This window comes from Rhagoletis zephyria, unplaced genomic scaffold, assembly GCF_001687245.7.
Source record: "Rhagoletis zephyria isolate East Lansing unplaced genomic scaffold, Rhagoletis_zephyria_1.1 Rzeph_scaffold_02131, whole genome shotgun sequence".
Lineage (NCBI taxonomy): Eukaryota > Metazoa > Arthropoda > Insecta > Diptera > Tephritidae > Rhagoletis > Rhagoletis zephyria.
Window position 1 is genome coordinate 36,809 of NW_016159215.1, and position 14,952 is coordinate 51,760.

The 14,952-nt window shown below is 39.6% G+C and overlaps 2 protein-coding genes across 4 annotated transcripts in view; one reads left to right on the forward strand and one right to left on the reverse strand.

The window, feature by feature from the left end:
• LOC108366088 (glucoside xylosyltransferase 1-like) overlaps positions 1-14,952 on the reverse strand; it is a 57,519-nt gene that overhangs the window by 33,314 nt on the left and 9,253 nt on the right. The window lies entirely within an intron of this gene.
• Positions 9,165-14,952, forward strand: part of LOC108366087 (uncharacterized) — a 17,492-nt gene continuing 11,704 nt past the window's right edge. Inside the window, exon 1 of the mRNA XM_017620374.1 lies at positions 9,165-9,484. The gene's annotated coding sequence lies outside the window, so the exon portion shown is untranslated. The remainder of the gene's footprint in view (positions 9,485-14,952) is intronic.

Below are 14,952 nucleotides of genomic sequence, written 5' to 3' on the forward strand. Positions count from 1 at the left end.
AGAGCGAAATGCAGTGTTCAATTGTGATCGAAATTGCAGGCAAAATTTGAGCGTGTGTAATTAATGTTTTACTTATTTGAAGAAATGTTGCCCCTTGCCAATAAAAATAAGCAAACCAAAGGCTCCCCCCACCCGCCTTCCCACTGGTGGTTACATAATACTTGAATAGCCCCTTAATTAACATTTGCTTGTTTTGTACACGCACGGCCATTTAAACAGGCATGTATGAATCGATTTCCTTTACCATTCTTAGCAATTTGATGTGCATTTTTATTGTTATCTGTTGCAAACAGACATTTTAGGGTTCTAAATATCTCTGTACACAAGCGCACTTATTTTTAACAGTTTCCAGTTTATGTAATATTGATCAAAACAGCTTTTATTTATTTTATGTATTATGTGATTTTTGGAAGTGTCGAATACAAACAAGTGCTGTGACTGGGTTTATGTAATTTAAAATTGTATTGATGATTACTAATAATAATAGAAAGGCGCTTACACATCAGGGATTGGCATTGGTTGATCGTCAACTGTTCATACTCATTCAATACCGCTGCTTTGTATGACTGAGCAGCGGCGTTGGCTTAGTAGTATCGATACCTAAACGAAATTAGAGGATGACTGAACACGAGCGCATTGCGTGCTGTCTTGCAAATACAGCCACCACAAGTGAACGATGCTTATAACTGCTCATACTGATATTGACTTCGGCAAATCTGTACTCTGAATGATCGTGCACGAAACCAGCAAACGTGGCAGTTGAACGGCTCCGAAAACATGAGAGTCATCATTTGTTGCAGAAGTCGTTTGACTTGTTGCTGAAAATCATCTGACTTGTTGCTGAAAGCCATTTGACTTGTTGCTGAAAATCATCTGACTTGTTGCTGAAAATCATCTGACTTGTTGCTGAAGTGACGACGAATGTGGTAAAGGGTAATTTATCGTCTCGTATGCATGTATGTATGTATTTATAGCGCGTCTACCATTCAATTGCATTGCTCACTGCTGGCTAGTTGTGAGGAATGTGCATACGTACGTATGTATGTATGTACATATCAATGCTTCATTTCAAACAAGCAAGTGTCTTTGAATGTTTTTGAACTACAGTATCATCACTTCGGCAACACGTCAAACGCGCCTTCAGCAACAAACCAAAGGCGACGGTTTGACTTCTGCAACAAATCAAGTTAGCTAACTGCGGCATCTTGCCTTCGCCAGTCTTTCACATAAGCTGTCATGCTTTCGGCAACCGTCCAAAGCAGTATCGTGCTTTTGGCAGTCGATCAAATACGGCGGTTGCTGGTTTCGTGCGCGATTATTCAGAGTACAGATTTGCCGAAGTCAATATCAGTATGAGCTGTTATAAGCATCGTTCACTTGTGGTGGCTGTATTTGCAAGACAGCACGCTTTGCGGTGGTGTTCGTTCATCCTCCGTTTTTAACGTGAGTAGGCTTAAAGTCAGAAAAACAGCACCCTTTGCCAATCCCTGTTACACATCGAAGGTCCTCTGCAATAACGACACAACTCAAAATTTCATATATTTCTATAGAGCCAATTAAAGACTTTTTGTTTCGTAATTTAGCAATAATATGTCTTGAAACGTAATAGTTCCGGATTATTTGCAGTCATATTGTAAGCTTGCAAATTATGTCTTTTTCCAAAGATTCAGTAAGTGTTGGACTGCAAAAATACGAAATAAGTAACAACTCGTACGTAGTTAAACGAAAAAAATCCATTTGTATTGCTGAACAACAGCACAAAACGAAAAGTGTCGTTATTTCACATTTTTTGACTTATGCCAATATTCACGATTGATGTTAGATATTTGCCACTGTTCAGTGTTGTTGTTGTTGCGGCGGGAGTTTAACCTGCTGCAGTAGACGGAGCGAAGTTGTGCTTGTGTCGTTCGCGTCTCCCGAGGCAGACGAAGCTCCGTCTCGTCTGTGTCCCGGGGCGGTATGCCTAGAACGGCATTCACAGGTCTAGAGTCTACATAACTCGAGACTGACTCCCTGTGAATGCCGTTCAGGGCCAGTCGGTAAGCTGTCGGGTCCAGAGGTTGCTTGATGAACCTCAGGACTTCGTCCGTCAGTTCATATAGATGCCTCCTGACGTGCCTAGGCGAGGGCTCCTCTGCAAGCAGCTGTCTGTTTGGGTGGCCACTTCTGTGGCTCCCGACTAGGAACTGCTTGCAGAGCATGATGTTGTGCTCCTTTACGGGGAGCATTTGCGCCTCGCCGTGCAGATGGTGTTCGGGCGACATCAGGAGGCATCCTGTCGCTGTCCTGAGTGCGGCCGGCCTATTGCCTTGTATGTTGCCAGCAACGTTTCTTTGTCTTTGCCCCAAGTACTGCCGGCTAGCGACTTGAGGACCTTGTTGCGGCTCTGTACTTTATTGACAATAGCGGTTGCGTGCGCAGAGAAGGATAGCAGGTTGTCGAATGTTACTCCGAGTATTTTGGGGTTATACACCGTCGGAATTGGTGTGTCATCGACGTGAATTCCCAGCGGTAGCCTGACCTCCTTCGTCCAGGGTCGCAGAGGATTTCTTAGGGGAGAGAGATACCCGTTTACTTTCGAACACAGGTCATCAATTCCATTCCCAGTCGCCATGATCGAGCAATCATCGGCATAAGAGACAATCGAGACTCCCTCTGGTGGTTGAGGGATCTTTGAAATGTAAAAGTTAAACAGTAGCGGGGAAAGGACACCACCCTGTGGAACCCCCTGTTTTATTTTCCTCTGTTTACTCGTTTTGTCTCTAAACATTACCGACGAATGCCGACCACTCAGATAATTTGCCGACCACCGTTTGAGCCTCTGTGGGAGAGAGGAGGCCTCTATATCTTCTAGTTGCGTGGAATGGCAGACGGTGTCAAACGCCTTTGACAAGTCCAACGCTACTAGAATCGTTCTCTCACAGGGACGGTTTCGGTTAAGGCCACGAGTTATCTGAGTGTTTATGGCGTTAAGTGCTGTTGTTGTGCTGTGCACTTTACGGAAACCATGCTGATGCTTCGCTGGGGTCAAGTGGTTTGTGAAGTACGGGAGTAGCAAGGCCTCGAGTGTCTTCGCTACTGGGGAAAGGAGTGTTATCGGACGATAAGAATCTCCTTTGTTGGCAGGTTTCCCCGGTTTGAGCAGTGGGACCACTCTCCCCACCTTCCAGATGTCTGGGATGATGAGAGTGGCCATAGACAAGTTGAGGACCTCCGTTAGGTACGCTACCCCCGCAGGACCCAAATTTTTCAGCATCAGCATGCATATTCTGTCGGGACCCATGGCTTTGGAGACTTTCGCCTTCCCGATGGCCACCTGAACTTCACCGCAAGTGAAAGCAAGGGGGGCACAGGTTGTTGGCAGTTTGTGCAGCCTTCTGGTCACTCGACGCTTGGCTTTGTCCACCGGAGGATGCAGTATGAACTGCCGGCTAAAATAGCTCGCGCATCGCTCCGGGTCCGACGAAGCATGGTCGCCGAAGGAAATTTCGACTCTGTCATCGTGCTTCATCGGATTGGACAGCGAGAAGCAGGTGAGAGGGGGTATGTATATGTTAAATATTTCGAGCTCAACATCGCCTGACCGGATAGCGATGCCCTGACATTCTAGGGTGGTATCCCTGCGGTCGATGTCTGCTTCGATAAGCCGATACTGCACGGTGTGGTGCGTTATGAACGCTAAGCCACCACCATTATCTCGCTCGCGATCTCGACGGTGCACGTTGTACCCGGCGCAATTCAACAAAGTTGAATTGCTGTGCAACTTCGTCTCTTGGACCGCAGCTATCAATATACCATGCCGACACATGAAGACGGTTATCTCCTCAATCTTGCTCTGTAGCCCGTTACAGTTAAATTGAAGGAGCTTCATGTGGTTCGGGAGACGTGTCGTGATGTGGGGTGTAAGTGATGTGTGTGTTCTTACCGCCGTTGGCTGTGATGGTTGCCGCCCTGTGGTGGTGGCGGGAGGCGTCGCAGTTGGGGTCTGCGACCGAGCAGCGCAACACGGGCCCTCGAAGTTCCCAGTCCAATCTCGCGTGGTACGCAGACCTGAGCATGCCCTAAAGTGGCACCAGCCAAGGCAGGTGTTGCACTTGACTGATGTCACATTACGGAATATCCTGGTCTGACATACCGTGCAGATTGTAGGGGGAACCAGGAGTTGTTGGCGGCGGCGTGTGGGTGGTGGTGCGGTTGTGTGTGTTATGTGGTCTGTCGTGGCTGTGGTATGGTCTGTGGTGTTATTACATTGTTGTGTTGTGGTGACTGTGTGAGGCTGCTCGGGTGGACTGAGGTTGGCCGTGGAGGCTGCTCTGTTTGAGCAACAGGGGGCCAAGTACGACGTGGTCCCCTGTGGATGTGTCCGTAGTCCTGAGCAGACTCTAAGGTGACTCCACCCCTCGCAGGCATTACACTTGACAGAGGTGGAGTTGTGGTGTAGTCGTCTCCGGGATACACAGCAGGTGTAGATTTCTGGCCCTGGGTTTGACTCGATGCCAGCCCTGAGTAGAAGAATACGTAGTGAATGTAGCCCTATGGACGAACAACTTCCGACCTAAACGGGGTTAGATCGCCGAAACAACAGCCCTTGGTCGGGTAAAACCCGAGTCATTCCGGTAAGTAGAACCTGCTGTCGTGGGAATGGCCACTGTTCAGTAGTAAGGGTTGGCTACTTCGGTTTTATTCCAAATGGCAAAACTTGGCATCTGCCGGATTGGTAACAACAAAGCCTATGCCATTTTCCTCAGAAGAATATGGTTATTTATAAACCTAATCCACTATAAAACTCAAAAACCTGAAAATTTGAGTTGTGCCATTATTGCAGAGGACCATCGACATATGTATGTTGGTGTTTGGCCGAGCTACTCCTCCGATTGTGGCATGCGCCTTGATGTTGTCACACAAAAGGGAGGGACCTATAGTTTTACGCCGACTCCTGCCGGGGGCGGACCACTATTACAATAAAAAATTTCCTTTTTTTATGTTGGCCGGAGTTGGGCTCGAACCCTCACCCTGGGGAATGGTAGTACGCGCTTCTAACCACTACACCACAGCGATCGTTTAATTAATGTTAATCATTAATCGCGATTAACCATTTATTCGTTAATTTTTAATCACTCATAGCATTAGCGCACACAAGGGGTGGGTTTTGGGGTTCAAACCCCCCCTAACGCTAATGACCCCAAATGCAAACTGTATCTTAAAGCTAAGAATCCAGCTCTCAAGGAAATTATAAGAAATATTTATTATAATTTGTGTTGCTTGAAAAAGCGCTTTGCTTTTGCTGTAAATTTTCATGAGGAAATGAATATACGAGCATTTTTTTCTTGAGAGCTGCAAACTGATTTAAGAAATTTTGGTAGAAGAAAATTTCTTTTCCATTTCTCGTCCGTCGTTTTATATAAATTTTTCGTTTTTCTTGAGAGTTCAGTTCACTTTTTCGGTATTCGAAATATTAAAAAAATTTAGAAATCGTGAAAAATCACCATCTCTATCGAAAGCCAGAAACCAGAAATTGAAAAAAGGAACATCAAAGTGCAAAAATTCATGGAATCAATAAATTTATTTTTAATGAGTCATTTTTAATATTTTTTATTAGGTACTTTTGAAAGTTGAGCGCATCTTGAGTTTATAGAACTTTTTATTAAACAAGTAGTTTTTAAGGAAAGAACACAACCGACTTCAATTCTTATGTTCAAATTTAGGGGTACCGTCAATTTCTTCATTATCCAATCATCGGATCTCTAAACCAAATTACGGGACGATCCTTGAGGTACCATCTTTCCAATAAAAAAAGGATTATTGAAATCGGTTCACGTGGTAAAAAAGTTATGTATTCCGGCGAATTGATAACCTCCCCTTTTTTTGAAGTCGGTTAAAAGTGTTTGAGTTCTGTTAATCTTATGTAAATACAGTGCAGTTTATGAATTTTAAAACGTTTATTTATTTATTACATACTGTACATAAAACTTGCATAAATATATTTTAAAGAGCGTATTATCTGAAGAAAATTTTCAGTATTTTCCGGTGATATATCTTCAGAAATATAAAACCCCCCCTAAAATATATTCCTGGGTGCGCCCCTGACTCATAGACTAACATTTTGTCGACAATACTCACATAAGATAGTCCCAAATTTTCATAAAAGAGAAAAGTGATTTTCTCCAAAACTTTTGAATGACATCTTGACTGAACTTACTAATTCGGAATTTCTACTATTACTTATAGAGTAGGCTATTCATAAAGTCTGGGTTATGAAATAAACATTTTTCTATTATAAGTTCCATAAATATAAGGAAACTTTTATTGTTTAATAAATTTTTTGCACATAAACTTGTATNATAAAAGAGAAAAGTGATTTTCTCCAAAACTTTTGAATGACATCTTGACTGAACTTACTAATTCGGAATTTCTACTATTACTTATAGAGTAGGCTATTCATAAAGTCTGGGTTATGAAATAAACATTTTACTATTATAAGTTCCATAAATATAAGGAAACTTTTATTGTTTAATAAATTTTTTCCACATAAACTTGTACCTTGAACATTTTTTTCCAAAAAGTAAGGATGTCAAAATTTTAATAGATATCGGATGTACGGTAGTTTTCCAAATAGATCTCCTAATAGATAAGTTCATGAAAATTATTACAAACGTAAACTTAGAATTTATAAAAAAAAGTAATAACTAAATTTAACTNAAAAGTAAGGATGTCAAAATTTTAATAGATATCGGATGTACGGTAGTTTTCCAAAGAGATCTCCTAATAGATAAGTTCATGAAAATTATTACAAACGTAAACTTAAAATTTATAAAAAAAAGTAATAACTAAATTTAACTAACTTATATTACCATTAAGAAGATTGTGACGTTTCATGCTACCACACGCAATATCTTAAATCCTTCATATTTTATTATTAACCTTTTGTGTGTTGTTTTGTGTGTTTAAAAACATTTTCTTCTTAGATTCGAAANCTTCAGCTATGTGTTTCCATTGTCACTTTTTCGTCGCCATATCAACAACCTCACAATTAAGAAGATTGTGACGTATCATGCTACCACACGCAATATCTTAAATCCTTCAAATTTTATTATTAACCTTTTGTGTGTTGTTTTGTGTGTTTAAAAACATTTTCTTCTTAGATTCGAAACTCATAATTGTAGTTCTCATTTGCATACATAACAATAAATTATAAATTTTTGTTTCACAACAACTCCAATATTGAATAGTAAAATATATTTTAATCTTAGTTCAATGGTCAAGCGCATATAGAGTAAAGGGTGGTAATGCGTTAAAGTCTCAAAGTTTGTAAACGTAAAATAACGGCTAATACCCTTTTAAGCGTTTTGTAATTTAACCAAAATTCATTAGCATCCACACAAACAAGTAATTATTTACTTTTCAACATGCATTAGCAGAGTGCACTTCTCTTTTGTTTACAATTTGGTTGTCAAACACACTACATCGGATCCTTTGACACATTTACCAGAATTTACCACCAACAAATCGTCGGACTAAAACTGGTAGCTTCTGACGAAGAGGTGACCTTACTTACTCTTATTTGTCCTCTCAGTTGCCAGAAAACAAAGTACGATTTCCGGTAAAATTTGGAAATTCTGGTAAAAAATGGTAATTTCGGACTCATGCGGGCTCACAACTAAATAATATTGGGAATACTTTTGAGGTGTTTGAAGAGGGTTGCGACCTGTTTGAAACTAAATTTATTTATAATAATCATATTTTGGCCTTGACACTTTTGCAAAGTTTTGGCCGAGCTTCTCCTCCGATTTGTAGCGTGCGCCTTTTCTGTCACACAAATGATTGATGTAAACATTTTTATATCTATTTATTATAATAATAATTTACAATAATAATTTATTTAATTTATACTTTACTAAAACACAAATTTGAAGTCCTAATACATTTGTAAAACTATTTATCACAAAATGTTATTAATTGTTTGCAAGCGTACTATAGTTTTCATGCATTTTGAGAACAAATAAGGGAATAATGTATACATACATGTGCGTACTTCCACTCCACAGAACCATGGTTAGATCCCTGGTCAGATCATAACCCAAAATAGCAGTAGTCCTTCGGCACGCAATGACAAACCTTCGAGTATATTTCCACCTTGAAAACTCTTCTTATATAATCATTTGGCGTTCGGTGTCAGCCTTAAATTTGTAAGTGTCTCCATTTGTGTCACAACAACAGAACTCATGCCTAAAGTTTGAGGAGAAGCTCGGCCAAACACTTAGGAAAATATTTCAGCAACAAATATTTATTTGTTTAGTTATTTTAAGGGAGATGGCAATCTTCAGATTTAACATTTTGAGTACAAAAATTTCAACCGTGATACAACAAATAGTATTAGTACTGATTGATAATGACAGATTGCATTCCCATAAACGTCCAATCATACATGATTGAGTTTTTTTTTGCATTCACATTCTCTATGAGAATGGGTCTCGACCATTCCATAACACTCTACATATTTTGTGTTTACGATTTGTAACCAATCTCAAGAGTGGTTGTTAAATTTTTAAAATCAAACAATCACATTTTTTAAACGAACAGAATGAGAATGCACACTCAATTGATTCAATCATTACACAGCTCTGCTACATAAACACATATGTTACTTTTCATATCAATTCAAGTGTATTACATGCGCCCCACGCTTTTCATTTTCAATGTCATTAATTGTTTATAATGACTTTTGCTAAAATTTCAAAATCAAAAGTTATTAAAACAAATTCTGTGGGACTGAGATATATTATTTTCTACTTTTTAGTCCATTTATAAAAGCGTTGTATATTAAAAAGTTTTTTTTTTTAATTTTATTTATTTTCTACTTTTTAGTCTTGTTTGTACAAATTTTTGCAATATATTAAAATAATTCAACTTTCAGTGGAAGAGAACAGAAGACTATGCAAGCACAATGTGGTTTGCTCACATTTAGTATAAACTAAAGAGCTGCGCAAAACCTTCTAAAAGGCACACTTTACTACTATGCAGTACTTCCAAGCGGCGTACTACAGGTAGCGTTAACAGCAACAAAAAAAAATATTCTATAGCAAGCTGCGCAACAATACAAACACTTCAACATTCGAAATAGAATTTGCTACAGCGATTTTGCTAGCGCTTGAGTTTTGGGGTGAAGCAAATTGTAAAACCAAAAAGAAGGGTTGAAGTAAAATAGCGGCAAATCATAGCAAGACAACCGAGTGCACTAGAACATTTGCATGTATGTATAGCAACTCATTACCAATTGTTAGCGCAAGCCACGCAGTTCGCAGTCAACGTCAAGACCGTAATTAATAAAAATGCATATTTTGAAACTGTGTTTTTTTTTGTAAATACATACATAGATACATAATATATGTACATATATGTAGGAGCAGGCAAAATCGCAGATGCTTAGCCAAAAACAAGACAAAAAAAAGCGTGGTAAAAAGGAAACATATCACACTTCATTTAGGTAAGCACGCCATAACACTTCTGCACTTTTGTTTTTGTAAAACACTTTAGTATAGGAAGTGCGCGGTCCCATATGTATGTACATACATACATCCATATACATATACATTTGGGTATGCACTTATGCAAAGCAAGAATTCGCTGTCGCCGCTACTTCCACTGAGTGATGCGCGCACTTCCATTTGAAAAATTTTAGCATCGCATTTGTTCTACTTCAATTTTCTTCTGATTCAGTTTGGTTCTACTTCAGCTTTGTTCTGTTGTTCTTTTTCCTATCATGCGGCATTCGTTCGTATGACAAAACCTTTCGTGAGTGTAGCAGTTGCTTTGTTATGGGAGTGAAGGAGAGTTACAGTGCTTAAAATGAGAGCCGATGGCTTGCAAGCGATTTATGTAGTGCTTGTGCAGCTGTTTAGTATAAACATACATACATATAGCAGCAGTTTATTTCATTTAAAGAAATGGCGTGTCGTCCATTTCCGCTGTGACGTATATAAATAGTACATATATTTAGGCGCAATATTTAAGTTCTTCTGGCGGGGGACATCTAGAGCCATCTAATTGTATCTCCTTGATATGATGCCTACAACGAGTTTGATATCTAGACTAGGTTGGTATCTAGAATTTTCCATAAATAGCTTTGCTACATTTATAGTAGGTGCATTCTTTTGCAACCGAGCTACAAAAGAACACTCGCTTAAATGACAAAATACACGCAAAACAACAACACAAACTCGGCTATTTATCCGAGCTCAGCCAGGTCGGTTAAAAAATACGCGACCTGAAGGCTAGTGTTGGTAAGTGAAAAAACTGCTCTATTGTGAATTGTTAATGGGAAAGTGGAGAGGGAAATTTTTGCTTCCTTTTATACGTGACTTATATTTTAAAAGAGTATATATATTACGCAAATACCTCGCATAATTACTCATTTAAATTGGTTTTTGTATATAAATCCCGTTAAACTAATCACATTTTCTTGTCAGCTACCAACAGGGTTGCTTTAGTAGCTAGTATAAATGGTGGTCTGGTCATACAACATTCAAAGCGGTCTGGACATACAAACATTGCAAGTTGATAAAAGCGTTGTAATTATAATATATCTCAGTCCCATAGAATTTGTTTTGATAACTTTTGATTTTGAAATTTTAGCAAGTCATTATAAACAATTTATGAGATTGAAAACGAAAAACGTGGAGCGCATGCAATACAAAGCATTAGATTTAATTGACAATATTCAAACTACATACATAACATAGACCTAAAATTTCTACAGCGAAAGTACAAATTTGAGATCGATTTTAAGCGGTCGTTATTAATATACCCACATACATACATTTATTACTCTTCAATTTCAAATCAGGCCTATTACATGCGCCTGTCGCTTTTCATTTTCAATCTCATAAATTGTTTATAATGACTTTTGCTAAAATTTCAAAATCAAAAGTTATCAAAATAAAGTTCTACGGGACTGAGAAATATTATTTTCTAATTTTAGTCCATATGTAAAAGCGTGGTACATTAAAAAGTTTTTTTTTTATTTATTTTATACTTTTTAGTCTGGTCTGTATAAAATTTTGCAATAGATACTAAAATAATTGAACTTGCAGTGAAAAGAGAACAGAAGACTATGCAAGCAACACCATACACCAACATCGTCAATGCGAGAGGACGTGTATTTACTGCGCTCCGCGATTTTTGTGTTTGCTTCGCTTATTGTGTAAACAAATTAATGTGCTCGAGACAGTGACTCTATTTTGAAATAAAATTGTAGAATTACACAAAATGCCTTGTTTCTGTGGTCTAAAAGTTGACCGTAATAACAAAGCCAAAGTTCAATGTGCTAAATGTAGTGAACTTTTCCACCTTAAGTGTGCCGGTATTTCTCCCGTAGACTTGGATTATTTGATCAGCTGTAATAGCAGCTTTTTCTGCAAAATTTGTTCGGACATTCACCGAAGATCTCGCCGTTCTCCCCCTCCGTCTCTTGGTGATGTGGAGAGTGCAATTGATACTAATTCGCCTGCTTCAACAAACCTTAGTGCAAATATTTTGCCCCAACCGGTCGTAATGCAGAAGCACTGTGAAAATGGACAAAGTGAAAACGAAGACAATACTTCAATCTCGCCAGCAATAGTTCTCAAAGCAATTGCTGCTCTTAAATATGAACAAGTTCGTGCGACTGCTGTGATTAGTTCTCTTCAAGCGGATAAACAGTTGTTGATAGCAAAGACAGATGAATTGCGCTCATGATGCAATAATACAAGGTGATATTAGTTGTGACAGCTCTATTTGACACTGCCTTAGCTCAATAGAATAAGAAGAAAACCGGTAAGAAATTAATCCCCATTTGGGGGAAAAATATAAAATTTCATGTTTTCTAAACAAAATTTGATTTTTGATTTTTTTATAGTATATTCGTAATGAAATGAAATAAAATAAGATAAAGTACCTTTTTGAAAACTCAAAATGTGTATACTAAAAAAAAAAAACAACTATATTGTTAGGCAAAGAATTGTTAAAGAAGTAACACTGTTTCACCTAAGGCAGTCAATAGAGCGAGAAGTTGCCAACCGATAACACCTTGTATTATTGCATCATAAATTGCGCTCTGATATAAGATCAATGCAAAAATGCCAAACCGAAGAGGTCGCCTCAGCCCTTGCTTGTAGTAGTTTTTTAGTGTATAAAAAATTACGGAACGAACACTGAAGCAGCACTGATGGTAAAAAACGACACTGTGGCGGACAACTCTATTTGGGACTGAGGCAACGATATTATATTTTCACTAACACTGATAGGTAGGGCACTGATGTGTGTAGATGGACTTGTATTGTAAAAATCACCTATATAATTGATTTGAGGTCGATAAATAAACGCAGATATAATTAATTGCCCTTGCGGCTCTCGTTTGTCTTCACAACTTCGTTTTAGTTTTAAGCATTTTTAAACACTTCGCACTATTATGATATTTTAAAGTTTTTTTTTTATTTAGTAACAAAATTCCACTAATCCAAAAAACTCAACCTTTAACGCACTTGCTAATTTATCATCTTCGCGAAAACAATGTGCCGAATTCCCATGAAGCCCAACAAATAGACATACATACATATGTACATCATTGATTTGCTGTTGTTTGTGCAATACCACTTCAGCGTTGGAAAAAAGGAATTCGGCTAGACGTCTGTCTATTCCCATATGTTTTCTAATTTGAACATACTTATGTACATAAGTATATATGCATGGATTAAAATCTAATTCGATTGATTGAATGTTGATCTGTTGAACTAACATAGTTGAGTTCTGTTTTGTGCAGAATTTGCATGAAGCGAAACAGACATTTCTTTGCTGTTATTTATTCTGCAGGCTACTACAGCGATGTAAAATTAGGTTTCTGCTGCGCAGCGGCAACTTCTTTTTTTAAGAACATCATCTTTATGAAATAAAGGAAAAGCTTAAGATTAATGTATACCTCGCCAAGAAGCTGACAGTGAGCATGTGCCGATATCGCAGCAAGCAGCATATTGAAGTAAAATAAGTAAAAAAGTATAAGTTATATACCCAGCGCAGGTATCAAATATCGTCACAGCACAGAACACCGCACTTAGGCCAGCGACCAGATGCCTCCTGATGTCACCCGAACACCACCTCCTTGACGAGGCGAAAATGCTCCCAATTAGGGAGCATAACATAATGCACTGCAAGCAGTTTCTGGTTGGGAGCCACAGATGCGGCCACCCAAACAGACAGCTACTTACAGAGGAGCCCTCGCCTAGACACGTCAGGAGGCATCTATATGATCTGACGGACGAAGTCCAGAGGTTCATTAAGCAGCCTCTGGGACTGTCAGTCTCGAGTTATGTAGACTCTAGACCATCCATCCATCCATCTGCCTCGGGAGACAAGAAAAACAATAGCCCAACTTCGGTCTGGCTACTGCAGCAGGTTAAACTTATACCTGAGTAGACTAAATGAGAATGTGCCAAATGAGTATCCGGCATGCGGAGACCCCTCACGACTCGAAACATCTCTTCGCATGCCCAGAAAACCCGACAACCCTAACGACGTTGTCCCTGTGGACCGACCCCGTAGAGGCTGCACGCCTCTTGGAGCCGTTAGTGGTACTCGACGACAACGACTGAGATACCAACCGATCTGGGAGGAGTTGTTGTTGTTGTTGTTGTTGTTGTAGCGGCTACAACAACCCCGCCCAGATCGGCTGATATCTCAGTCGTTGTCGTCGAGATCCACTAACGGCAGCCCCAAGAAGCGTGCAGCCTCTATGGGGTCAGTCCATAGGGACGACGCCGTTAGGGTTGTGGGGTTTTCCGGGCATGCGAAGAGATGTTTCGAGTCGTGTGGGGTCTCTCCGCATGCCGGACATTCGTTCGGCACATCCGCATTTAACCTAGACAGGTAGGAATTTAGCCTGCTGCAGTAGCCAGAGCGAAGTTGGTAGGAATATAGTGCATTATTTTAGTAATTTTTAGCATTACTTTAACACTCACATTTGAAAATTTTGGTCACTAATTTATTTACAAATTGGGTTTGAAATGTGTCCTTTTTTGTAAAATTCGGAAATTAGCGTACATTTATCACTCCTATTCTCCTAAAAGCAACCACTTCACTTTATACTTCACTCGATTAGTTATAACTTGCTTTACGACTTTAATATTAATCAATTAATCACAATTCATTAAATAAAAACACCTTCAAAATCACGCGTCTCACTTTGGTTGCATATGCAAATTAAATGGCGAAGTTCAGCTGTAAAACTCCAAAATATGCAAAAGAATGAGAGACAAAAGAAGATAGGATATAACGCAGTAAGCAATAAAAATATACAAAGGTGTTCTCTGCAAAAGGTGGTCAGCTCCTTTTCTTCGCAAAACAGAAAGGGGAATTCTACTGCCTGAGGGTTATAATCCCTAAGTGCGGCCGAAGGCCGCCTACGCAGAATGGTGTTATCTACAAAAGGTTGTTGTTGTTGTTGTAGCGGCTACAACAAACCCGCCCGGGACAGTTGGTATCTCAGTCGTTGTCGGCAAGTTCCCCTAACGGCAGCCCTAGAAAGCGTGCAGCTTCTGTTGGGATAGTCCACAGGGACAAAGCTTATAGGGTTGTCGGGTTTTCCGGGCATGCGAAGATATGTTTCGAGTCGTGTGGGGTCTCTCCGCAAGCCGGACACTCATTTGGAACATCCTCTTTCAATCTACTCAGGTAGGAGTTTAACCTGCTGCAGTAGCCAGAGCGAAGTTGGGCTATTGTCGTTCGTGTCTCCCGAGGCAGATGAAGATCCGCCTCGTCTATGTCCGGGAGCGGTATGCCTAGAACGGCTTTCACAGGTCTAGAGTCTGCATAGCTCGAGACTGACGCCCTGTGAATGCCGTTCAGGGCCAGTCGGTAAGCTGACGGGTCCAGAGCTTGCTTTATGAACCTCTGGACTTCGTCCGTCAGTTCATATAGATGCCT